Genomic DNA, 25,136 nt, shown 5'->3' on the forward strand with positions numbered 1-25,136 from the left:
CCTACGTCGATGTCCACGGTGGCGGTTTTCTTTATTTGCTGCTTCTCCACGAGATGAACGTGCTCTGTCCTTTTAGCTTCTTTGGGCGCGTCTGACATTAGATATAGTCTTGCCTCCCTCACAGGTGATGTCATCTCTTCTGACTCATCGGAGGAGCTGCGATTGGCCGTTTCCATGTGTTGTGTGTACCTGTTGCTGGTCATCCGTGGTCTCATTGTTCTGCCTCTCTCACTTATGAATTGTCTGGTCATGCACGTGCTTGCAAAATGATTGTCCCTGTTGCACTTCCTGCACTTCTGGCCCATTGCTGGCCAGGCACCGACGTGTGGGAATTCGAGGCCACATCGGTAGCATGTTTGTTCGCTCTTCTTTGGTAGAACCGTCGCCTGGAATTCTTTTTTCTTGAAATTCCTAGCGCCACTCTCTTTTCTTTTCCCATCTCTATCTGCTTGGCATGTGCTGTAGCTCTTGCTTCCGTGCGAGCCATCGTCAATATCTTTTCCAGCGTCGTTGGTTCCTTCAGAATGCGTGCTGGGAACTCCACTGATTGACAACCTTCGAAAATACGCAATCTTATTGCTTGCTCATTGTCAAATTTGTCAAACTCGCAGTATGTGACCAGTTTTCTCAGTCTCGTTGCAAAGTCATCTAGGCTCTCTTCTCCTTGCTGGCATACTGTGTTGAATGTGTACCTCTCAAAATCAACGTTTCGTTGGGGGTCAAATTTCTGTGTGAGACACTGTATCACTCCCTTGTAATCCGCTGTTTGATCAGTGGGGAATGTTAAGAGCAGATCTTCTATTTCATCCCCTGCGAGATTCAGAAGCAGGTGCAGTTGTTTGGTATCCGGGACGTCCGTGGCTCTCATGTAGCGCTCAAATTGTCTGATCCATCTCTCTCAAATGATGCCTGCTTGCGGCTCCGATAGGCTAAATGCTAGAGGTCTGCGGAATACTGCTTGGTTGCTCTGCTTCTCGTTGTCACTCATTTTCCCTTTTTTTTAAAATTCTTTCTTTGTCCCCTTGTTTCCTCTGTCTTTAGTTGTATTTCCACTGTGTTTCCAATTTATATTCTGTCTTTCACTCGATTTCTTTGTTTTTCTGTATATTTCAATGGCTTCCTGACTTCAAAATGGCCGCTGCGCTCTCCTCTGCTCCTATTGGCTTTGTTGCCTGACTTTAAAATAGCCACCATAGTCTCGCGAGACTTCTGTCCCTCGAGCTCTGCCTAACCTCCTAAAATGGCCGCAGCTTGTTCCTTGCTCCTGATTGGTCCAATCTGCCTGGCTTCAAAATGGCCACCCCGCTCTCACGATAGTTCGTTTGAACTTTGCGCATCTTTGTTCTGTTATTGGGCTGCAGGCACGATCGTGTGCTGGCGCTTGTCTGCACTTCTCTTTATTTGGCGCTTGTCTGCACTTCTCTTTACTTGGCGCTTGTCTTTACTTTGCTTTACTTTGCGGGTGCTTTATTTCGCGGGCAGCCTCATTACCTTATCGCTTTCCTCAGCGGTCAGCTGGGCTCCCGCGTCTCTGCTTTTCCGTTTACTTGGACCAGGGTGGGCTCCTGTCTCTGTTTTCTTCTCCATTGACGCCGCTACAATTCCTCCTCTTTTGCCCAGCGGACCAGGGTTGGCTCCTGGCTCCGTCGCTCAGCATCTCGAGGGGACAGGACTCCGGTGCACGCGTCAGTCTCCTCAGTTAGTGATGGTCACCAGATGACGATACCGCCTTCATTCGCCGGTTGTCGTTTCTCTGGTTCCCACAAAGTATACACAATGCAGGTAAGGAGTTGCAATATCTTTATTGTTTACTTCTTGTCACGAGCTGCTCACGCACACATCTCATCCTCTTCCCCGTCCCTCTACAATGCCCATCCCCACACCCCTGACCTGATGTGGTGTCCGGTTCCCTCGTTTCCCCACTGTCCATTGCAGGGTCCTAGTGCCCTTTCCCAGGTCACTACAGTACCTAGGGCATGGGTACTGAATTGGGTCCACTGGGGTGGAAGAATGGATTGTGCCACCCAGAGAACCCTCACCAGACCATACACAATGCCATCGCAGGTTGCGTGTCTTGGGTGAGAGAAAACCAAAGAGTCAACTTGGCACAGCCATGCCCCTATACACTGCATGAGGTATTGATGTCACCCCTACTGCAGGCCTACAGCCCTAAGGCAGGGTGCTCTATATTCCATGTAAGGACGACCCTACAATCAATCAGGATTTATAAAACGCGGCTGATCACTCGATAGGGTATCCAGGCGCTTGCAGGTCCTGGAGGCTTCTTTGAACTGCCAGTTCTTGAGCGCCATTTGTAATTCCGGAAGGTAGGTGATGGTGCAGAGGTGCGTGTGGAGACTATTCCAAGTCTTTGCTTCTATGCGGGAGAAGGAGCGTCCTCCACTTCCACTTCAGTAGATACAGTGAGTATGAGCAAGTGAAAGAGAGGTGGAGCATAGTCTTCTAGACTGTTGGTGTAAGTTCAAGTGGTGGGTAATATATGCGGGTCCTTGGTTGTGTAGAGCCTTGTGTGCGTCTGTTAGCACCTTGAATTGGCAGCTCTTCTGTACGGGGAGCGAGTGGAGTTGCCTGAGGTGAGGTGTGATGTGGGTTTGTCGGGGAAGGATGAGGATGAGTCTTGCTGTGCTGTTCTGTGTAGTCTGATCCCTCTATAGGAGGTGTGTGGTGATTCCTACATAGAGGGCATTGCCGTCCAGCTGGTGATGAGGGCCTGTGCCACGGTGCAATCTTGTGTGTAGGGGTGGCCAATTGAAGACCTTACAAAGCATGTGCAGGGTGAGGAAGCAGGTGGAGGAGACGGCATTGATCATGGTGAGCTGGTCAATTAAGATTCTGAGGTTTCTGGCGTGGTTGGAGTGAGTGAGTGTGGGTTGTAGGTCTGATGGCCTATCAGGAGTCATTCCATGTGTTGCTACTGTTTCCAAAGATCAGCACTTCCCTATTAAAATGAATCCAGTTTCCAGAGTATAAATTTAAAGTTGATTTATTTCCAGCACGGCAAAGTAAGACCATACACATACAGCTCCAGATGCAACGGGGCAACAGACAAGAATATCAGGATGAAACAGTCATACAGAATCTGGAATGTCATGCAAGAGTAAACAGGGCGCATGCCGAGGCTGGCAAGCAACAGGGTGATGTAGCAGAGATAGAAAAAAGAGCAGGAAGAAGAAGTGTGGAAGCATTAAGAGAATGGATCACATCCCCCTCATTAATGAAACAAATATAATCAAGAAGAAAATGTAACTATATAAAATCATTAAACTTCTTCGGTAATTGTCTCCCTCGGTCAGTAAGTTTGACTCTAGAAGCAGCAGTATCATTGTTTTGTTCCACACGTACATTAGTGGTGGCATGATATACTTCACCATCGGTGTTAAACTGAGGAGCACATTTAAGAGGACATTCAGCTAATCTCGTGGCATTCCACACCTTACCATCTTGTGTACTGACACTATTGCTAAAAACTTTCTCGGTCTGAATGGCTTTTCCAAATCTGTTGCAACCTTTATTAATTAAACCTGGTTTAAGAATTCTGACCCAATCATCAACTTGAAATATGTGTGTCTTGTTTTTCCACTTGTCATTATACCATTCTGCAGTTTTGTTTTGTTTCTTTTCAACGCTTTTTGCTGTATCATGAACACATTCTTTATCAGTAAACTTAGTTTGACATTTGCTCTTGAACCACCTTTGACACACGCTGGAAGCAGGGTCTCTCCCTTTGAGAAGTTTAAAAGGACTGATCTCCGTTGTGGAATGGGGTGTGATGCGATAAACCCACACACGTTCTCTTAAAGCACTCATCCTACCGGCCCCCATCTTAAAAGAATATGTAACAGAACTCTTGAGCACCCTATTAATGCGCTCCACCTGTCCATTTTTCGTGTGGTTCGTGAAGGGATGTAAGTTTATGTTTGGATCCACAACCCTTTGGGAAATTTAATTGCAGCTCTCCTGAAACGTTAAAGAAAGGAACTATGGGGCATATCAGCAACAACCAGCGATAATTATCGCTTAGCGCTCTTAGCGTGAGGATAATTATCGCCGGGTAACGGGGATTTTTATCGCTGAGATAGCGTGCTATTAGCAACGCTTATCTCCTCAGCGATAAAAATCCTCACGCTAACTGCCTAACGTGAGATTATCGCTGGAAACCCAGCGATAATCTCACGTTAGCTTGTTGATAGGGACTCACAAATTTAGCCATGATATCTACCTTCCATAGGATATCATGGCTAAGTCAGTCCTGAAGCAGGCGTAAGGAAAGTAGCGATAACAGGGGCTATCGCTACTTTTCCTGACGCTATGCTTCATAGCGTGGGGCTTGATGATAGGAGAAATGTCGCTTAGCGACATTTCTCCTGTCATGTCAGGTTAGGAACGCACACTTTGCACCTCATTAGAGATGCAAAGATGGGCATTAGGAATCCCCACGCTAATGCAAGGTTTCACGCGTTAGCGTGACCTTGCTAATTAGGCGATAAAATTATCGCCACTTTTCTGACGAAAACGGCCGCTAAAGCGGCGATAATTTATTATCGCCTCCTTGTAAATATGCCCCTAAATCCGGTCTTCCAAATTTTTCCTTGACCACCCTCCTAAAACAAACTTCTTCAATTCACACCATCTGTCATCAAGTTGCTCACAATTCCGCCAACAATCTTCTGTTATTTCTTGGAATTGTACACTAACAACATCATTAATAGCAACAATTAAAGCACATTCTTTGATGGTACTCACCTTACCAAGGTCATAAGGTAAGCGAGAAAGAACATCAGCTGTAACTTATTTTTCCTGGAACATACTCAGTTTCAAAATTATATTCTTGCAATTTTTATGTCAGTTTTGCAATTCTGGCCGTGGAGTTCCAACCCCCTCCAGTGGATAAAATATTCACTAACGGCTTGGGATCCGTTCTAAGAGTGAACTTATTGCCCCACACTTATGGCCTGTAATGCTCAACAGCCCAAACACATGCAAGGAGTTCTATGACAGCATACTTGCGCTCACAATCATTTAAGGTGCGAGACGCAAAAGCAACGTTCCACTCCTCTTTACCTTCTCTTTGTGAAAGAACTCCTCCAAGACCATATAGACTTGTATCAACCGTGATGATACATTCTCTTTTCATACGGAAAGGTTTCGATGTGGGAGCATTTACAATTTCTTTTTTGATACACTCAAAAGCACTTTGCTGTTCCTCTTCCCATTCATATCTTACATTCAATTTTCTCAAAGGTTCCATTTTAGTCGCAAACCCTTCCACAAATGTACTATAATATTCGCATACACCTGCGAATGATAGAAGTTGCTCCTTGTTGGGGACAGAGCTTTAACAATGGCATCAATATTAGATTTTTGGGCAATCACACCATCTCCAGACAATGTATGTCCTAGATATTCAACAGAATGTTTAAATAATTTACATTTGTGTGCCTTGAGTGTGAGTCCATGACTCTCTAACCTTTTACAAACTTCATTTAAGCGTACTAAATGTTCTAATTCATTCCTTGACAAAATCAAAATATCATCTTGGAAGCACTTAACGTAGTCATCCACATCCCTAAAAATATGGAACATGACCCTCTGAAAAACTGACACTGCTGACGCCAGTCCGAAAGGCATCCTAGTATATTGGTACAAATCAAAGGGTGTAATGAACGCTGTATAATTCTATGATTCTTCCATTAATTCTATTTGGTGGTATGCGGATCGCAAATCTAGAGTGGAAAATATTTGAGCACCCTCTAGCATGCAAACTACCTCATTAATATTTGGTAGGGGGTGACAGTCAACTACAATATTAGAATTTAGGGCCATATGCATCAACACATTTTCCCATAGACACAGAATGGGCAAAACCCTTTGACGCATCTGGTCCTTAGTGCCCTCAATCCACACAGACTCTCAGTTTTTGGTCAGGTTTTGTTGCAGGGATTGTGCACATACACAGAACTATGCGCAGGAAACCAGGACCTCTGTGTGTAGTGGTGTACCAAAAAACCCACCTCGGTGCCCAGAACCCCAATCCGACTAGCTATAGTGTCTCATACGTTCTCCGTACTACGGCGAAGCTACCAATGATTAGGCATCCTAGAACATGTCACTTCGACCCTCTCAGGGATCATGGGAACAAGAACAATCTTTTGTTCAAACACTCATACTTGTCCACAACGTGAGTAAACAGAGACACCGTATAATTTAAAATGTTTGTTTTAAATAACGTGCTCTATAATGCCGTACACAAGCCAATACTAGCAGCAAAATGCATAAAAACAATATAATCAGCATTGTTACAATTCCATATAGCACAAACGGGGAAACCATATTATAATGACAGTGGAAACAAGTTTACAGCGCCTTACCACCCTCCCCATGCTAATAGCTAGTTTATTATAATCATAGAAGACCTCTGGGCTTTTTCAGGGGGAACCCGTACCTCCGAGTTTAGATGCAAGGATTTACATCTCTGGATAAACACAACTCTTCTGTTCTGGAAAGCTTTTCTCCAAGTGCCTCTACATGCCTGCTAAGCCATATTAAAAGCACTCGATTTTCAGTAGTGCAGCTGTGTTCTATGTTGTGTCTATGACAGCAAGGAGCTCTTCAACATCGTCAAGGAGTTCTCCAACCCCAGCACCGGCAACAACGACATCACTCCCTCACAGGACCTCTGCGACTCCCTCGCCTCGTACTTCCACCGCAAGATCGCCGACATCCACAACAGCTTCGGCATTCCACCCCCGCACCCATCGGTTGAACCTACGCACCCCGCCGCCACCCTCCAGACATGGACAGAGGTGAACACCGAAGACACGTCACGCATGATGAACACCATCCACTCCGGATCTCCGACCGACCCGTGCCCCCATCATGTCTTCAACAAGGCCGCCTCTACCATCGCACCCCACCTCCGAGACATCATCAACACCTCCTTCAACACAGCCACCTTCCTGGAGAGCTGGAAGCACGCCGAGCTCAGCGCTCTGCTGAAGAAACCAACAGCGGACCCGACCGACCTCAAGAACTTCCGCCCCATCTCGCTCCTTCCTTTCCCTGCCAAAGTCATCGAAAAGGTCGTCAACAAGCAACTGGCAGCCTTCCTCGAGACGAACGGATCACTCGACCCATCGCAGTCCGGATTCAGAGCCAACCACAGCACCGAGACCGCCCTCATCGCAGCCACCGATGACATCCGAGCCCTGCTCGACAACGGTGAAACAGCGGCACTCATCCTCCTAGACCTCTCCGCAGCATTTGACACGGTCTGCCACCGCACACTAGTCCAACGCCTCAATGACACCGGCATCCAAGGGAAGGCTCTGGAATGGATCATCTCATACCACTCCGGCAGAACACAGAGAGTACGCCTCCCTCCGTTCCGCTCCGAGCCCACCGAAGTCATCTGTGGCGTCCCGCAAGGATCGTCGCTCAGCCCCACTCTCTTCAACATCTACATGAAACCCCTCGCTGCCATCGCACGCCAACACAACCTCAACATCATTTCCTACGCCGATGACACCCAGCTGATTCTCTCCCTATCCAGAGACCCCGACACCACCAAAGCCAGCCTACACGAAGGGATGACAGACGTCGCTGAATGGATGAACATCAGCCGCCTGAAATTGAACACGGACAAGACAGAAGTTCTCCTCCTGGGACCATCGCCCTCCGCATGGGACAACTCCTGGTGGCCTCCGGCACTAGGCACCGCACCCAAACCAACGGACCACGCACGCAACTTGGGCGTCATCCTGGACTCCTCCCTATCGATGGCCAGACAAGTCAACGCCGTCTCCTCAGCTTGCTTCCACAACCTCCGCATGCTCCGGAAGATCTTCCGATGGATCCCAACCGAGACCAGGAAGACGGTCACCCAGGCTCTCGTCACCAGCAGACTAGACTACGGAAACACCCTCTACGCCGGTACAACAGCCAAGCTTCAGAAAAGACTTCAGCGTATCCAGAACGCCTCCGCCCGACTCATCCTGGACGTCCCCCGACGCAGCCACATCTCGTGCCACCTGAGAGACCTGCACTGGCTCCCTGTCAACAAGAGGATCACGTTCAGACTCCTCACCCACGCACACAAATCCCTCCATGACCTGGGCCCAGGGTACCTCAACGACTGCCTCACCTTCTACACGCCCACCCGCCAGCTACGTTCCGCGAACCTCGCCCTCGCCGTCGTCCCTCGCATCCAGAGAGCCACCGCCGGAGGAAGATCCTTCTCCTACCTGGCGGCTAAGACTTGGAACTCCCTACCCGTCCACCTGCGGCTGACCCAGGACCACCTGGCCTTCAGGAAACAGCTCAAGACCTGGCTGTTCGAGCAGTAACAGACCCCCTTCCCCAAGCGCCTTGAGACCCTTCCGGGTGAGTAGTGCGCGATATAAATTCCATGATTGATTGATTGATTGATGGGCATTGGGCTGACCCAAGCAAACTAAAAGAGCCCATTGTTTTTCGACCTTGAACACGCTGTGCAGACGAAGAGCACAGAGTACAGCTAGATGTGTGAAAGGCAGAGGGTTCAAAAATGCCCAAGCAGAATATTTACGAGAATAGGACCATGTAGTAACGCGTTCAAAAGCGGCAAAATGGCAGGCAAGCATATACTAATTTATGCTAATTTAGCAATGTCTGCAGTTATTCCCATGTCCTCACTACACTCTCCCCTGGTCAGTCCAACGGACAATGGTCTATGGAGAACACAGAGTTCAAGAAGTCTGAGCAAGAATCAAGAGCATCTGTATCTGTGTGACCTCAGATTAGGCGAAGAGAGTCAATTTGGAATTTCGCATCAATGCCTGAAAAAAAATTAACGTGGCAAAAATTAACACACAAAAAAAAAATCCGGCAGAGAAGAGCGTCAGCCGAGTCAATCCATCAGAGTGTACGAGCAGTAAGTTGCAACAGCTTCCAAGAAGAAGTCATTGTTATTGTCAGAAAAAAGAGATGCCATCCAATCAAGTAAACAGAACGAACAAACGTGTTCCTCAACAATGGGTGCCTCCAGCACCATCGTAGGACAACTTGCGTGATACTTGATGTAACCAGTGGTCGAAGTGGGGGGGATCGGCAGGGCACGGCGTGCCACTACTTCTTCAATTCCAGGAATTCCGTTCCCCTACTTTTTTATTTTGAAAATGCGTCCCAGGACGCAAGAAATCACTATCACCTATAAATAAAGCTCGGCGTTCCTGGCGTTTTAGGACGGGCGGCAGAGAAGTAACGGGACTCTGTCTTTTCCTTCTTACCCAGAGAAGAAAAATACAGTGTCTACTTCTGCTCTGTCGCTTCAGTTGCCCCCCTCACACTCTTTCCTTCTTCCCTCTTTTTCTGTCTACCAGTTCTTCTCTTACAGAAAACCGAGATTTCAAGACGGGGTTTTCACACTCCTCTCCTTTCTTTTATTTGCTCCCCTGTGAAATGGATCCAAAAAAGAAAATAATTTTTGCTGGAAATGTCATATTTTAATTCCAAAGAGCAGCATCTGGAATAAAAAGTTAAAAATAGGAAAAAAAACTAAATAAAGTAAGACAGAGTGGTAGCAAACTGAACAGATTGATTTTACTCACACCCAAACACTTTGGAATCATATCCCACACCAGTAACTGGTGTGGGAGTATGATCCCACCCTTCTAGAAGGAGGGGCATGACAGCACCGATATTCCCGATACCAGCTAACAGAGCCCTGGCATCACAAAATGGATACTGCCAGCCACAGACATGAGTCTGCCCTCCTGCTGCTGGATGAAACTCCGGCAGGGGAGTCCTGGACAATAGGTTTCCTGTTACCACCTACCATAAAGGCTTAGTGTATTGGGGCTGGGTGGGTGCATTCCAAGAGTGCTTTGAAGTTCAGCACTGGGGGCACATTTGGTGTCCCTGTGCAAATTCTGCATTGCCAATCCCTGGTGAGTTGCAGCTACTACTTCTGAAATAAGGCCAATGGAGCTAACTATGGGTGAGGCAGACTGGCCTCAAGGGCAGGGCCGGTCTTAGCACTGGTGGTGCCCTGTGCATTAATGTTTGTTATTACCCCCTAATGGCTACCTCTGCAATAGATTCCATCACTACCACCCTTTAACAGTGCCCCTCAAGTCTCCATAACCACACTCTCTCTCAGATGCATTTAATTTGATCTACAGCGCCACTCATGCCAGTGTAGGGTGTCAGAGCACTTTACATCACACACATTACTCAGAGACAATCAATATGTGTGTAAATCACTGTATAGAAAATGTTACACAAGACTAAGGACTACAAGGTGTAGGAGTCACATGACAACCATACTACTAGGCCTCATAGTTTAATAGTGATTAGTCTGGAGAAGCATAAACTCAGAATTTTAAAATGTAATACCATGGCTGGGGGTTCTCTTTAATAATCAGAATTGACTTCTGTCCAAAAGAACACTTTTTGCAACATTAGGATAATCAAAGACTGGAGGGGGAAACATAACGCTCTAATGTATACCTTACAGTTTGTATGCAGCTCTTAGATGAAAGTTAATAGCTCACTGTTGTATGTTAGGATTTTAACTTATAAACTGCAAGTAACAAAAGTATCTCTCTGACAAAAGCAGCAGTCGACTGACCTATTTACATTATGTGCACTTTGTGATCTGTGTAGGAAGGTGGAATCTGACTGCATGGTTGCCCCCACTTTTTTCCTGGTGTTTTGCAGGTTTTCGACTTAGTCTGACTGGGATCCTGCTATTCAGGACCCCAACCTATCTGCTTTTTTCCTTAAATTGATTACAAGTACTATAGGTGAACTCCAGTCCCTAGTATATGGTATACTATGTACCAAGGGCATAGATACCCCAGAGGCCTACCAGGGGTTGAAGCATGTATTGTGCCATCCCTGGGAATCCTTCCAAAATGATACCACAGGTCTGCTACTGCAGCCTGGGTAAGGTGGTGCATGCACCCCTTACTGAGATATAGGTTCACTATATCTCTCCCTATCACTGCACATATAAACCTATCAGTCACACCTATGGCAGGCCTTAGCAATCCTGAAGGCAGGGTGCTGGGTTTTATGTGAGAGGGTGCCCATGCATGAGCAGAGCCCCTCTGCAGCCTTTGGAACCTTTATTCTGGGGTTGTTTGTGATGCAGCCAAACCATACACTCTTAAGTGCATTATAACCAAACGGTAAATGCTAACTTTGAATGTCTCGCACGCAGATGTGAGCGAAACTTCTTTTTGGGAAAATAGCACTTTTATTCTGCTCAACCTATTGAAATCTGCCTTCAAGGTCAGAATGGAAGGCCAGATCGAGTTATCGAGTCTCCTGTGTGGGGGTGGAAAAAGCACACTTTTACAGCGAACCACACATTGTGAGACAGTCACAATGTAAGGGATGCCTGTTAGCATGCCGCAGCATTCCTCATTATTTGAAAGCAGATAACTACTGTTTGCTAGCAGAGTGAAAGCAGGTGTAATAGCTGGCACTAGAGTACCTTTTAAAACACATGCAAGATTTGGGGCCTTCAGATTAAAAGAGTGTATGTAGCATCTTTCATGGACATAAACTGCTGTTTGTCTGTCAAGTTAAAAGGCAAAAATAAAGATGATGCGTTCAAATAATCCCATGGCACTTTCCCCATCTTCAGAGTTTGTAAAGTCCATGCAAACTGCATTACTGAACGCAATTGATTTCGACCATGATACAAAATAAACACATCATCCTGTACAATATCAACAACACATGAAACAATATTATCCAACGTGTAAATGCGGGTAGACAGTGTGTTAATACTATTATCAACAACAGCAAGTATTTTTTCTAGATGAGCCTGATCTATTGCCCTTAAACGTGATGCAGCTTCAATTTGAGATAGCTTCCAGATTTCATTGTAAGCTGCGTAAACAAATCTTTTTGATCTAGGACCAGCAGATCCTTTTATAAAATCTGTCAAATCAATTTCACCAGATAACAACGACAAATGTTGTTTTACTGACGATAGTGTTGAGTACTGTAACCAATTTTGACATAATTTTCCAACAGAATAGGTGGTAACCGAAAGGGAGTTAGAAAAACGAGGATCAGGCCGATCCTGTGTGTAGCCAGGGGCCTTGTTATGTAAACGGAGTTGGAAGCATCCGAACTGGTCTGCCAAACCAACCAAAATAGTGGGTCTAGACTAGAAATATTAAATGTAACATTCGTATACAATGATTGCAATTCTTCAATGGAATAATTGGTATGGCTGCTCCAGTTATGATATGTAGCCAGAGCAGGAATGGTAGGGGCATTCATTTGCTTCGAAGAAGCCAAGCCAAAACAAGTAGTCTGATAGACCGAATCATTTAAAAATAAAATTTGTGTTGGGATGAGGCACGCTCGATGTAAAGCTTCTGTGCCCCGCACCTGCCAGGATCTAGAACCCCAAACAGATTTAAGATCTACTGTGGCTTTCCACAGATCATAAAGCATTCCCATTATTCATTCCAAAGCAGTGCCAGTCATCTTGTTTTCCATTGCTTGCCTGCAGGTGTAGTGGTGCTCATTGTCCCGGGGTGCTGCAGCGGGTTTGCGTCAGCATTTGCATTACAGATAGAGTCTGCGTGTATGGTATTTTAACGCTGCCACGTGGGTAGTTAGAATAGTTTCTTTAGTTAAGGTAATTTGGCTGTTTGGTTTAGGGTCAGACTTTCGGTTAAGGCTAGTTGATAGTGCTCAGACGGCTATGGGTAGGCCTTCTTTTACTATGTAACTTAACAGTAGTGTTTGTGAGGGGAAACCATTTACAATGCATGCGTTATAACGTGTGTCATTACAACAAATGTTTTACAACGCGAAATCCATTACAACGCATGTCATTACATCGCATAATCCATTTCAATGCATTCCCCAAAGTAACGCCACTGTGGAGTTAGAATAGTAATTGCGTTGTAATGGATTGTGCATTGTAACGACATGCGTTGTAACGACATGGGTTGTATAGGATTTTGCTATGTAAAAAATGTGTTGTAATGAAACGTGTTGTAACGCGTGCGTTGTAAAGTGTCATATTCGTTTGGGAGTAGTGGTTGTGAACTGGTATCATTATGTTCCTGCAGGGCTTTGAGCCCATTGTACGAGAGTAGGATCTGCTTCACATGTATACCTCCACTTTTTGCTGATGTTTCACTGTTGTTCGACTTTAGTCTGGCTGGGACCCTGCTATTCAGGGCCCCAGCCTAGCTGCTTCCTCTCTAAAATGATTCCATATACTTTAGGTACATTACAGATTGGATCTCAGTTGCCCTTATAAGTCCCTAGTATATGGTATACTATGTACCCAGGGCATAGGTACCCCAGAGGCCTACCAGGGGCTGAAGCATTTATTATGCCACCTCTGGAAATCCACCCAAAATGACACCACAGGTCTGCTACTGAAGCCTGGGTAAGGTGGTGCATGCACCCCTGGGATATATGTTACATATATCACTACATATATACACCCATTTAAACCTATAAGTCACTCCTATGGCAGGCTTTATCAATTCTGAAGTATAAGGGAGAGGGTCCCAGGGTATACAAAACTATTTGTTATAAAAAAGAACTAACACAAGATCAATCACAGAAAAAAGCAAAAGAAATGCAAAGAAAACTTGCCAAAGTGTTATTTAATCACACATTAGGAAGGTACACATTTACTAATAGATACAGTAGACTTAGATCAAATAGTGCGGGGTGCCAAGGAAGGGAAAGAAGTGGATGGTGATTTGAGTGAGGAATGGGGGGTAAGTGACATATAAATTATAAACACGTCACAATTTAATTGCAAGGCAAAACAATTTCAAGCCAAAACATCCAGGTCAAATTCATTGAAATGAATAGCAGAGTTATTTACAAAAACCATGTACAAGCAAAAGCACAGTGTATATTACACTGTTGACAGTACTGGCAAAGAAGTATTGTCGACGTTTCGACCCCTGGACATAGGTAGGTAAGTCAGCTCCTTACTAACGGGGTCTTCTTCAGGACAAAGACAATGTGACAAGGGGAGTGGCACCCAAGACTTTGACTTTCAAAGAATTACGAGGCGAGTCGGAGTTGCCGCGTCCTACGAGACTGGATTTTCCTGTGATTAATTCCATTGTCGCCTTTGAGTATGAACCATGGCGTCTGATTCGGGAGATATTGCATTCCCCGATTCTTTCAAGACTGACAATTAAGTGTCACTCACTCTACCCCCTCTCTGGAGCTTCTCAGCCCTTGCGTCATTTGACGCCAAGAAGATACTGATCACCTGTTCATCCCTGTCTTGGGTGCCACTCCCCTTGTCACATTGTCTTTGTCCTGAAGAAGACCCCGTTAGTAAGGAGCTGACTTACCTACCTATGTCCAGGGGTCGAAACGTCGACAATACTTCTTTGCCAGTACTGTCAACAGTGTAATATACACTGTGCTTTTGCTTGTACATGGTTTTTGTAAATAACTCTGCTATTCATTTCAATGAATTTGACCTGGATGTTTTGGCTTGAAATTGTTTTGCCTTGCAATTAAATTGTGACGTGTTTATAATTTATATGTCACTTACCCCCCATTCCTCACTCAAATCACCATCCACTTCTTTCCCTTCCTTGGCACCCCGCACTATTTGATCTAAGTCTACTGTATCTATTAGTAAATGTGTACCTTCCTAAAGTGTGATTAAATAACACTTTGGCAAGTTTTCTTTGCATTTCTTTTGCTTTTTTCTGTGATTGATCTTGTGTTAGTTCTTTTTTATAACAAATAGTTTTGTATACCCTGGGACCCTCTCCCTTATACTGCTCTATTACCCAGGTCCCAGTGATTTGTGGGTTTACCCTTTGTAATAACGTTATCAATTCTGAAGGCAGAGTGCTTGGTTCTTATGTGAGAGGGTGCCCCTGCATGAGCAGAGCCCCTTTGCAACATTCGGTGACCCTTCTCTGATGCTGTTTGTAGTGCAGCCTGACCCTATACTCTTAAGTGCATTATAACCAAACGGTAAATGCTAACTTTAGACTGGCTGCACGGAAACATGTTGTGTTTAGTGTCAACCACCTTGGAATCATACCCCCACACCAGTAACTGGTGTGGGAGTATGATCCCACCCTTCTAGAGGGAGAGACATGGCAGTACTGGGTTACCCAGTAGAAATTTAATAGAGCCCTGGAATCACAAAATGGATGCTGCAGCCACAGACACAGGTCTGGCCTCCTGCTGCTGACCGAAACTCCGGTAAGGGAGGCCTAGACAATAGGTTTCCTGTCACAGGGAGGTGTAACCAGCTCCCAGACAGGCGTATGTGTATTGGGGCTGGGTAGGAGCACTCTCTGAGTGCTTTGAAGTCCTGCACTGGGGACACATTTGGTGTCCCTGTGCATAGACCAGCTCAAACTGGTTCAGGGACTTCCAGCCCCTGCTCTGGCATGAAACTGGACAAAGGAAATGGGTGTAGCCACCCCTCTTTCCAAACCCTCCCATAGGTGGGTCACCAGAGCTAGTCCAACCCCTTCCGTAGGTATAAGTAAGGAACCTCTGTAAACAGAACTTTAGATTACCCTGGAAGAAACTCTGAAGTGGAATCCTGGACCTTCGACGCTCTGCTAAAGATCAGAGGACTGAAGAAATCTCCCTTGGGGTCAAGGAGTGACTCCCCTGCTTGGCAGGCACCAACAAAGCAATTTGCCGGTCTGCATTTCAAAAGTTCCCGCCAGACTCTGAAGTATTTGCAGCCCAGGAAGAGGATTTCCAGACATTTTGCAGGCCGACCCGAGTCCTCAGCAAAGCTGAGACCCGCAGCGCTCGTGAGTAGCATGAACCAGAACTCCTGGTCACCGTGCACTTATGCAAGTGCATTGACTTCTCGACATCTCCTGAAGTTGTGCTTCAACTGTTTTGTAGCGCCCACCTCAAGCACTAAATCCACGGAAGATTGTTGGCCTGGTCACTCCGAGTGACCCGTGGGCTGCCATTTTGTGTTTCCTCTTGAGGTCCCTTTGCGATCCCTGGTCCGTTGACTGGTGGGTCCCTGAGGGGGTAACTTTGAATTTACTTGGGCTTCCCTGGTTGATTCAGATGTACCCCGACTCCCTACCAAGTGGTGAGTCCCTCAGACCTTGCTGGTGCGAAGGCCGGATTCTTGTCTCTACCTAATTATCTACAAGAACCCACTCAGGTCGCCAGGATCTTTTTACTTGCCAAATAGCATAGAGGGAGGAAACACAATTAGCAGAACGTATCTACCGCAATTTGACATTATTCATAAAAGAGGACTCAAAATTTGGGGTTTTGACCTTTTATTACCAACAAAAACATCTGAATATATAGGCACCTCAATACAAGGCACAGAAGATAAATGGGAACTAACACAAATGCTACTCTACGAAGTATCCGCATTCGACTAAAAATAAAAAGGATTACAGCTTCTAAAAGCATCAGGTACAAAATTGCTATCGTGAGAGCTCGATCTATGGTGCTCCTTCTAGCCTCCCTCCTAAGTCTCGTCTGCTCCACCCACGGGGCGCTATCCCTAATACAAAATCCCAAAACCTTTGCACACGCCCTTTAGCACACCCCTTCTGACAGGTCTTCCTTCTGTAAGTTTCCATCCAGAGTTTTTCATCTTCCTTTGTTCATTAATTCGACCTTGGGTCCCAGGCTCCTTCTGTACTAGGAGTTGCGAATTCACATTCCAATTCACTCCCCTCCAGTCTGCTCCTCATATCTCAACTCCTACAACAAAGACTTATTCTAACTAACGAGCTAAATGTCCTTGCACCTGTAACAAAAACATGGGAACGGAAAAAATCCTTGCATCATGAAGTTTTACATTTACTGCAATTTGAGCTTTACTAAAGTCCTATCAGCCTAATAAACATAGCTAAAATAAGGAGCGAATAAGCCTTCTCTTCTACATATGCAGTTAGGCCTTGCAAATCAAACACATTACAATCACATTCTATTCATTATTTCAACATAATCATCTTATAACTTTACGTGAACAACCTATTTCTAATTTCTTAACATAACCTACAACCTTTTTAATACATCACATAATTACAGAACTAAACATTAAACGTAATATAAATACACTTCGTAATATCTGATGGCCTTTAATTCTCTCAAGGCCTAATTACATTTCTACCTCAGCCATATCAACGAATATATTTCTATAATAATTCTAAACACTCTTGGATTATATACGGGTGCTGACTGACAGTGAATATGGTGCACCCCTACAAATCTTAACACCAATGTCGCTCTCTCACTGGTCTGCACCGAAGCATCTTTCTCATTTCTGTATGGGTTGCTGTTGCCAAGGCCTGTTGTGTCCAATCCGGCACAAGCACTGCAGCACTCGACATCCTTTGTGGGACAGCGGGAATCCAGCTCCTGGTTGTCCTCGTTAACTCCTGGTCATCGTGGCTGAAGAGTCACGCTTCACCTCTTTCACCTGAAATAACCCGACATCGGTGGGCATCTGGTTATCGCCTTCCTGGTCACTGGCTAGTGACCCAGACTCTGTCTCCTCTGCTTTCAGGTTCTTCTCATCTTCAATCCAGGCTTGGATCTCTTCGGACACTTCGCATCTTCACGGCAGCTGCACTTCTTCGCCAGCTCCCGTTGAAATAGACAACGCGACCCGACACCAAAAGACACCTATGCACCCGACTTCCCTGGGTTAGGTAACACGAGTACTCCGGTGCTCCTGTGGGTGTTAGCCCTAGAACTTCCTAAGTCCAAAAGAGTTTCGTCCTGACTCCATATGTGCTTTGACCTCTAGTCTCATAAAGAGACTATGAGTGTGTGTTTAGTAATAAATACATATATTTAATATATATACCTGGTATGGATATCTTTCCTTTAGGAACTCAAGAGATTATAGAAGAGCTGCTTTACATTCCTTCAAGACTTAGCCTGAAGGCTGCTTACCATAGCTACCACTAGCATAGCTTTCAATAAAGGTTGTCTTTAACCTATAAACAATAAGGGGTTGTTTGGACTGGTACAGGGTGCCCACTATAACTTGTGGACAGCATATACCAGGCCCACTTCTCACATTGGTGTGCAGCGTGTGGGATTCTAGCTTGCTATTGTTTTACCAGATAATCTCAATTGAGTGACTAAGTGAAAACCACTAAAGGTACCTTAGGTACATATAACACAAGCTTTAGAATACAGTAAGTTCTACTGAACTTAGAGGTGTGTGTTAAGGGCTTAGCACACCCTTTCTACAACTCAAGAGAGTTTAGTAGGCCACACTATAGTAGGTAGTGCAATACACCACACCACACTAGTAATGTCTTCAAGGCCAGGAACTAGTAGGTCCTTGCCAGAAGCCAATGGTCTTCAAGATTCCCAGTATGATAGACTCCCATTCATGGACCTGAGAGCATTATGTACAGCTAGGAAACTGAAGACAGGCAAAAGTCCAACCACCCAGCATCTCATAGAGGTACTCAGGATGGATGACCTTAGCAGATCTTTAGGATCTGAAGGGCTAGGCAGAGTGGGTGGGACAGCACCTGAGGAAAGGCCTAGGGTTGTAACTCCCCATGACCTGACCTCTGAGGCTGGCAAGACTGATAACAATGATCTGGACCTGGAAAATCCAATTCTCCTAGAAAGTGATGGAGAGGACCAAAATGGACCCCTCGTTGTCCCTCCTGGGAGAGCTGGTGTTGGGCCAAGAAGGTCAAGATCTTCCTCCAGGGAGTCTAACCATTCTAACTCATCCATAGGGACCTCAATGTCCTCTCATAGGAGGGAAAACTCTCAGGAGAGAAAGGAGAGACTGCTCATGAATCTCAGCTTGAAATCAGAAGAAAGCAAGTAGCCCTAGATAGGGAGGCCCTTGAGCTCTACAGAGCTAGGAAAAATATAGGACTAGAGTCCCATGGTGGCAGCAACATCCCTAGAGATATGGAAAGGTCTTATGACCATAGAAACCTGAATAAGATTGTCCCTCCCTAGCAGAGTGGGGATGACATCCACAAATGGAAAACTGCACTGGAAAGGGCCAAAGTACAAAGAGTCCCTCAAGAGCAGTGGGCAGCAATCTTATGGCTCTCCTTTGCAGACAAAGGTTGAGATAAGCTCCTCACCGTTAGAAAGGAGGAGGCAGATGATTACAACAGTCTGAAGAGTGCTTAATTGATGGGTTTGGCCTAACCACTGAGCAATACAGGTTAAAGTTCAGGGATACCCAAAAGGCACAGAATCAAGACTGGGAGCAGATCATTAATAATTGTCAGAATCAGCTGTTGCACCAGTACCTGGTAGACTCAGATCTGACCTTGAAGAAATATAAACCTTCTCAGGGGTTTCACTGATACACCTGGTCCTTTTAAACCAACAAAGAAGAGATTGGCACAGAAGCTGTAATATTAAAAACAATGCATTTATTCAACGTCAGATGAGGGAGATTGCGTCATACAATACCCTCAAGTCACTGTAGGAGGCATTCTTAGGAGTACAGAGAACAGGGGCCTTATATACCCACACGGGGGCTCAAAAGAAGGCGGTACAAGTACACATGAGAAGAGTTACACACATAGATGGTCATACAGAAAATGCACAGTCAACAAGTAGGAGGAGTAATGAGTTGCTGACATCAGTTAGAACAGCCTGACAGTTCTATACTAGGAGCAGGTGCATTCTACTAGCTAGGCCTTTCTGAGCATGTGCGAGGTGCTGGAAGAGGGAGAAAGCAAATGGCTAGCACATAGTTAACTAAAATGGCTGCCAAGTACAAAATGGCTTTCAGCTCATGCTAACAGATTCCTGCAATCTTTAACAGAGGGTCCTTTTAGGATTATTATTATTAGTAGGTTTTGTAAAGCGCGTAGTAACCCGTAAGTATCCCAGCGCTAAGATCCGGACAGCCAGCGGAAAACAGGGGGGGGAACGCAGAGGAAAAGAAAATCAGGGAAACAGGTAAGTTTTTAGTCGTTTCCTGAATCAGAGATATTCTGGTTCTGTCCTAAGGTCACGGGGGAGGGAGTTCCAGAGGCGGGCTGTGTTAACAGAGAAGCGCCATCCGCCAGTGCGTGCCCTCTTCACTCTGGGGATAGTGATAAGGTATTCATGGTCAGACCGGAGAGATCTAGAAGCTTTGTAGGGTCTGATTAATTTTTTTAGGATAGGGGGGCCTTTGTCCTGTAGGAGTTTGTGTGACAGGCAGAGAGCTTTAAACTTAACTCGCTCTCTCACTGGGAGCCTGTGGAGATGTTTCAGGGCTGGTTTGGCCGAGGATCTAGCCGGGGTATTGGTGAGAATCCGGGCCGCGGCGTTCTGGATCATTTGTAGTTTATTAAGGGTGGCCTCGGGAGCGCCCAAATAGATGGTATTGCTGTAATCCAGCCTTGATAGAATAAGGCCTTGGATTAACAGTTTCTGGGAGACAGGAGGGAGTAGGGGCAAAATCTTCCTGATGGATTTAAGAAGCCCGAAGCATATCCCAGCAATTGTTTTGGCTTGGGTCTTAAAAGACAAGTCTTTTTCGGGGAACAACCTTTACAACGCAACTTTTACAACGCACTACCTTCACAACGCATTTTTTACAACGCACAATCCATTACAACGCATGACATTACAACGCAGGACACTACAACGCATTTCTAAATACTACCTTTACAACGCATTCCATTACAACGCATACTACCATTACAACGCATACCATTACAACGCATAATATAGTAATATACTATCCAACACTTACCCTACTGTTGCACCCCCTGGAGTTAGAATAGTAATTTTTACCCCTATACCATCCAACACTTACCCTACTGTTGCACCCCCTGGAGTTAGAATAGTAATTTTTACCCCTATACTATCCAACACTTTCCCTACTGTTGCACCCCCTGGAGTTAGAATAGTAATTTTTACCCCTATACTATCCAACACTTTCCCTACTGTTGCACCCCCTGGAGTTAGAATAGTAATTTTTACCCCTATACTATCTAATACTTACCTTAAATGCAATTTAATATTATGCGTTGTAATGGTATGCGTTGTAAAGGTAGTATGCGTTGTAATGGATATGCGTTGTAAAGGTAGTTTTTAAAAATGCGTTGTAGTGTACTGCGTTGTAATGTCATGCGTTGTAATGGATTGTGCGTTGTAAAAAATGCTTGTTAAAAAGGTATGCGTTGTAATAGTATGCGTTGTAACGTCATACATCCGTCTTTTTCAAGCCAAATTCCCAGGCTCTTGATCTCAGACTTGGGGGCTGGGGGTTCACCTAAGCAGGGGGGCCAGATGGTCTGAAGGAGGGGAAACCCCTTCTGACCAAGGAGGAGAATATCTGTCTTTGAACCGTTAAGTTTCAATGACGAAATATTCATCCATCCTTGAATTTCTGCAAGACAGTTGTAGAGGTCCGAAGGTTCCTGATTTGGGTGAGATAGGGACACCACTAATTGAGTGTCATCAGCATAGCTGATGATTTTTACTCCGAACGGTGTGACAACCTCCTCCAATGGGGACATGTAGACATTAAATAATGTCGGGCTTAAAGATGAACCCTGGGGCACACCACATTGGAGGGGGGTTACGGGGGAGCGGGTGTCATTCTCCCAGACCTGAAAGGAGCGGTGGTCAAGGAAAGATTTGAACCAAGTCAGCGCAGTGCCCTCGACACCGATGTTCTTGAGTCGTTGGATTAAGACCCGATGGTTGACGGTGTCGAAGGCCGCACTGAGGTCCAGGAGGATCACTGCCACTGATCCTCCTGTGTCCAAAAGGGCTCTGGCCTCCTCCACTGCTGCAAGTAGGGCGATGTGGGTGCCCTGCCCTGGGCGGAATCCAGTTTGCGAGCTTCTGAGCAGATTGTTAGTCTCCAGATACAGCGAGAGCTTTTTATTAACTAGTTTTTCAGCAATTTTACTGGTTCCAGGGAGGAGAGAGATTGGCCTGTAGTTGGTCATATCCGAAGGGTCCATAGAAGGTTTTTTAAGGAGCGCCTTGACAACAGCCGCCTTCCAGCTGTGGGGAACTTTACCCTGGAGCAGTGAGGAGTTGATGAGGTGAGTGAGTGGAGGGGCGATGGTGGAGGCCACTTTCTTAAGAATGCGTAGGGAGACCGGGTCCCTGGGGGATCCGCTTTTGATAGTGTCTAGCGTGGTTGAGACCTCTTCAATAGTGACTGGTCCAAGAGAGTTTAGATGGGGAGTGGTAGGGTTTGAGTTAAAACAGTCTTCCTCAGAAATACTGAGGTCGACAGGAGGAAGAGAGGCAAGAATTTTCTGGATCTTCTCCTCAAAGAATTTGGCCAGTTTAAGGCATTTCTCTTCAGCTTCCTTGAGGTCTGGCAGGTTCTTTGGTGCAGGGTCTGGGACTTTAAGTAAATCTTTTAAAATAATAAAAGTTTGAGTTTGAAAGGATGAGCTAAAGATATTCCTATGATCCAGTAGGAACACAGAAAATATTTTGCACATTTATTTTCATAAATTCATCAATATTCTAATCCATTGCTAGGTGGGCATTTCTCATTCTAATTATTGTTAAGCGGGCATATATAGAGTATAAGCAGGAGTACAAAGGGAACAAAGCATTGGGTCATACAGATAGCAAGAGAGAGTAATGACTATTATCACAAACAGAACTATCAATATTTTTCAACCCTAAGCAGAAAGCAAATCCTAGAACCATCTAGTCCAATTCTATGTAAAAAACATTTTCAATAGACTTTTCCAGTGTTCTTTTTATGGGGGCTAGAGTATCAATCATTATAATCAAGGAAAGGGTAACGTAACATTTGTCAACTGCTCAGATGAACTTTTCTCTTGCAGAATAAACATTATTCCTAATGCAAATATTAAAGCAGTCAGACATATTATTACAAAAACAATCCTGGTTCCAGGGGACCAGGAGGACCAGACAGGGCCATGAGAATTAGGATGAGGAGCCGCAAAGGGCTGCTTCTCCTCAATATGGGACGACCAAAGGGGTACATTTTTAACAAAACAAAGAAGTCCTTATGAAATTGAAGCCGCTGTACAACCAGCTAGAGGGGAGTCCTCTCCCTGTGTCCGTTTGAGCCTCACAGGCAGGCTCTTGTTGTTCCCACGGTGGAGCTGCACAACTCGCAACTCAGGAATCATGGCCCAGTTTAAACGGAAAATATTCTTCTTTCAGGATTGGGCAATCACCTTCCGGGGCAAATACCCTCAGCGATCCTGTCCAGTGTCTCAGGCAGTGCACCAGTTCTCTTCACTTCAATATAACAGGCACCAAAGGCACAGCACCTGTACCCTGAACTCAAGTCCTCCCCTAACTCCTGTTTTGCTCTGCTGGCGCACTGCTCTTTCGTTGGCGCCACAAATTGTATCCAGTGTGCCGAGGTATCTCTTGATCAACAAACAAAGGTGCAGACTTTACAGCCAGCATTCAGGAGCGTGATGCTGAAGTACCTGAAGCAACCCTTATTTCAAAGGGGGTCCCCTCAAGCAAAAACTTCCTTGCCGTTCTGGTCGGTCTGTGAATCTCAGCTGGGCATCAAAAACTTGATCCACAACTTCTCCTTTCTGATTTGTGACCCCGTCTTTCGCCCAAGACAGTGGCAGGGGTACACCCTTCACATCCCAGTGCTTCCGGCCTTCTACCTTCACTGAGGTCCTAGTTGCCAGCAATGCCTGTGCTGGTTACATTCACCTTGGCTTCAAGGTGGACTGGTGCTGACTCCCTAGGCTGGATCTGATGTCCGGGCCCCTCTGGCAATGGTTGTAAGGCAGCAAATATCTAAGGGTGGACAGAACAAAAGGTCTTTAGACAAGGCATACAAATAATCTATCAACAGAGAGGATATTCTCAGAATACTTCCTAGTCCTGGTGCGCCCCATAAATTAACAAGGCACCCTGGAACCACTTCATCTATCTGAGAGTAAAAAACCCTGGACTTATTACTCTATTTGAAGCAGCTAAGGAAGTCTGTATTTATTTACTAACTTCTGAGGAAAAGAGAAAAACAATACAGACATACTCCACATCCTTACATTTGTGTATTCCTATATTATTCATCAATCAATCAATCAATCATAGGCATTTGTATAGCGCACTGCTCACCCGGAGGGTCTCAAGGCGCTGGGGGGGGGGGGGAGAACGCTACTGCTCGAACAGCCAGGTCTTGAGTTGCTTCCTGAAGGCGAGATGGTCTTGCGTTGTCCGGAGGTGGATGGGGAGGGAGTTCCATGTCTTGGCTGCCAGGTAGGAGAAGGATCTTCCTCCGGCGGTGGCTCTGCGGATGCGGGGGACGGTGGCAAGAGCGAGGCTGGCGGAGCGGAGCTGGCGGGTGGGCTTGTGGAAGGTCAGGCGGCTGTTGAGGAACTTGGGGCCCAGGTCGTGGAGGGCCTTGTGTGCGTGGGTGAGGAGTCGGAACGTGATTCTTTTGTTGACGGGGAGCCAGTGCAGGTCTCTCAGGTGTCCGGAGATGTGGCTGTGTCGGGGGATGTCCAGGATGAGTCGTGCTGAGGCGTTCTGGATCCGTTGGAGTTTCTTCTGGAGTTTTGCGGCGGTGCCGGCGTAGAGGGCATTCCCGTAGTCCAGCCGACTGGTGACGAGGGCCTGGGTGACCGTCTTCCTGGTCTCGGTGGGGATCCACCGGAAGATCTTTCGAAGCATGCGCAGGGTGTTGAAGCATGAAGACGAGACGGCGTTGACTTGTCTGGTCATCGAGAGGGAGGAGTCCAGGATGAAGCCTAGGTTGCGTGCGTGGTCCGTTGGCTTGGGGGTGGCTCCCAGGGTGGGGGGCCACCAGGAGTCGTCCCAGGCGGAGGGTGATGATCCCAGGATGAGGACCTCTGTCTTGTCTGAGTTCAGTTTCAGGCGGCTGTTCTTCATCCATTCGGCGACGTCTTTCATCCCTTCGTGTAGGCTGGCTCTGGCGGCGTCCGGGTCGCTGGTGAGGGAGAGGATCAGCTGGGTGTCGTCGGCGTAGGTGATGATCTTGAGGTTGTGTTGACGTGCGATGGTTGCGAGGGGGCTCATGTAGACGTTGAAGAGGGTGGGGCTGAGCGATGACCCTTGTGGAACGCCGCAGATGACTTCTGTGGCCGCTGACCGGAACGGGGGGAGGCGGACTCTCTGGGTTCTTCCGGTGAGGAATGAGGTGATCCACTCCAGGGCCTTCTCCTGGATGC

Source organism: Triturus cristatus, chromosome 5_1 (genome assembly GCF_964204655.1).
Source record: "Triturus cristatus chromosome 5_1, aTriCri1.1, whole genome shotgun sequence".
Lineage (NCBI taxonomy): Eukaryota > Metazoa > Chordata > Amphibia > Caudata > Salamandridae > Triturus > Triturus cristatus.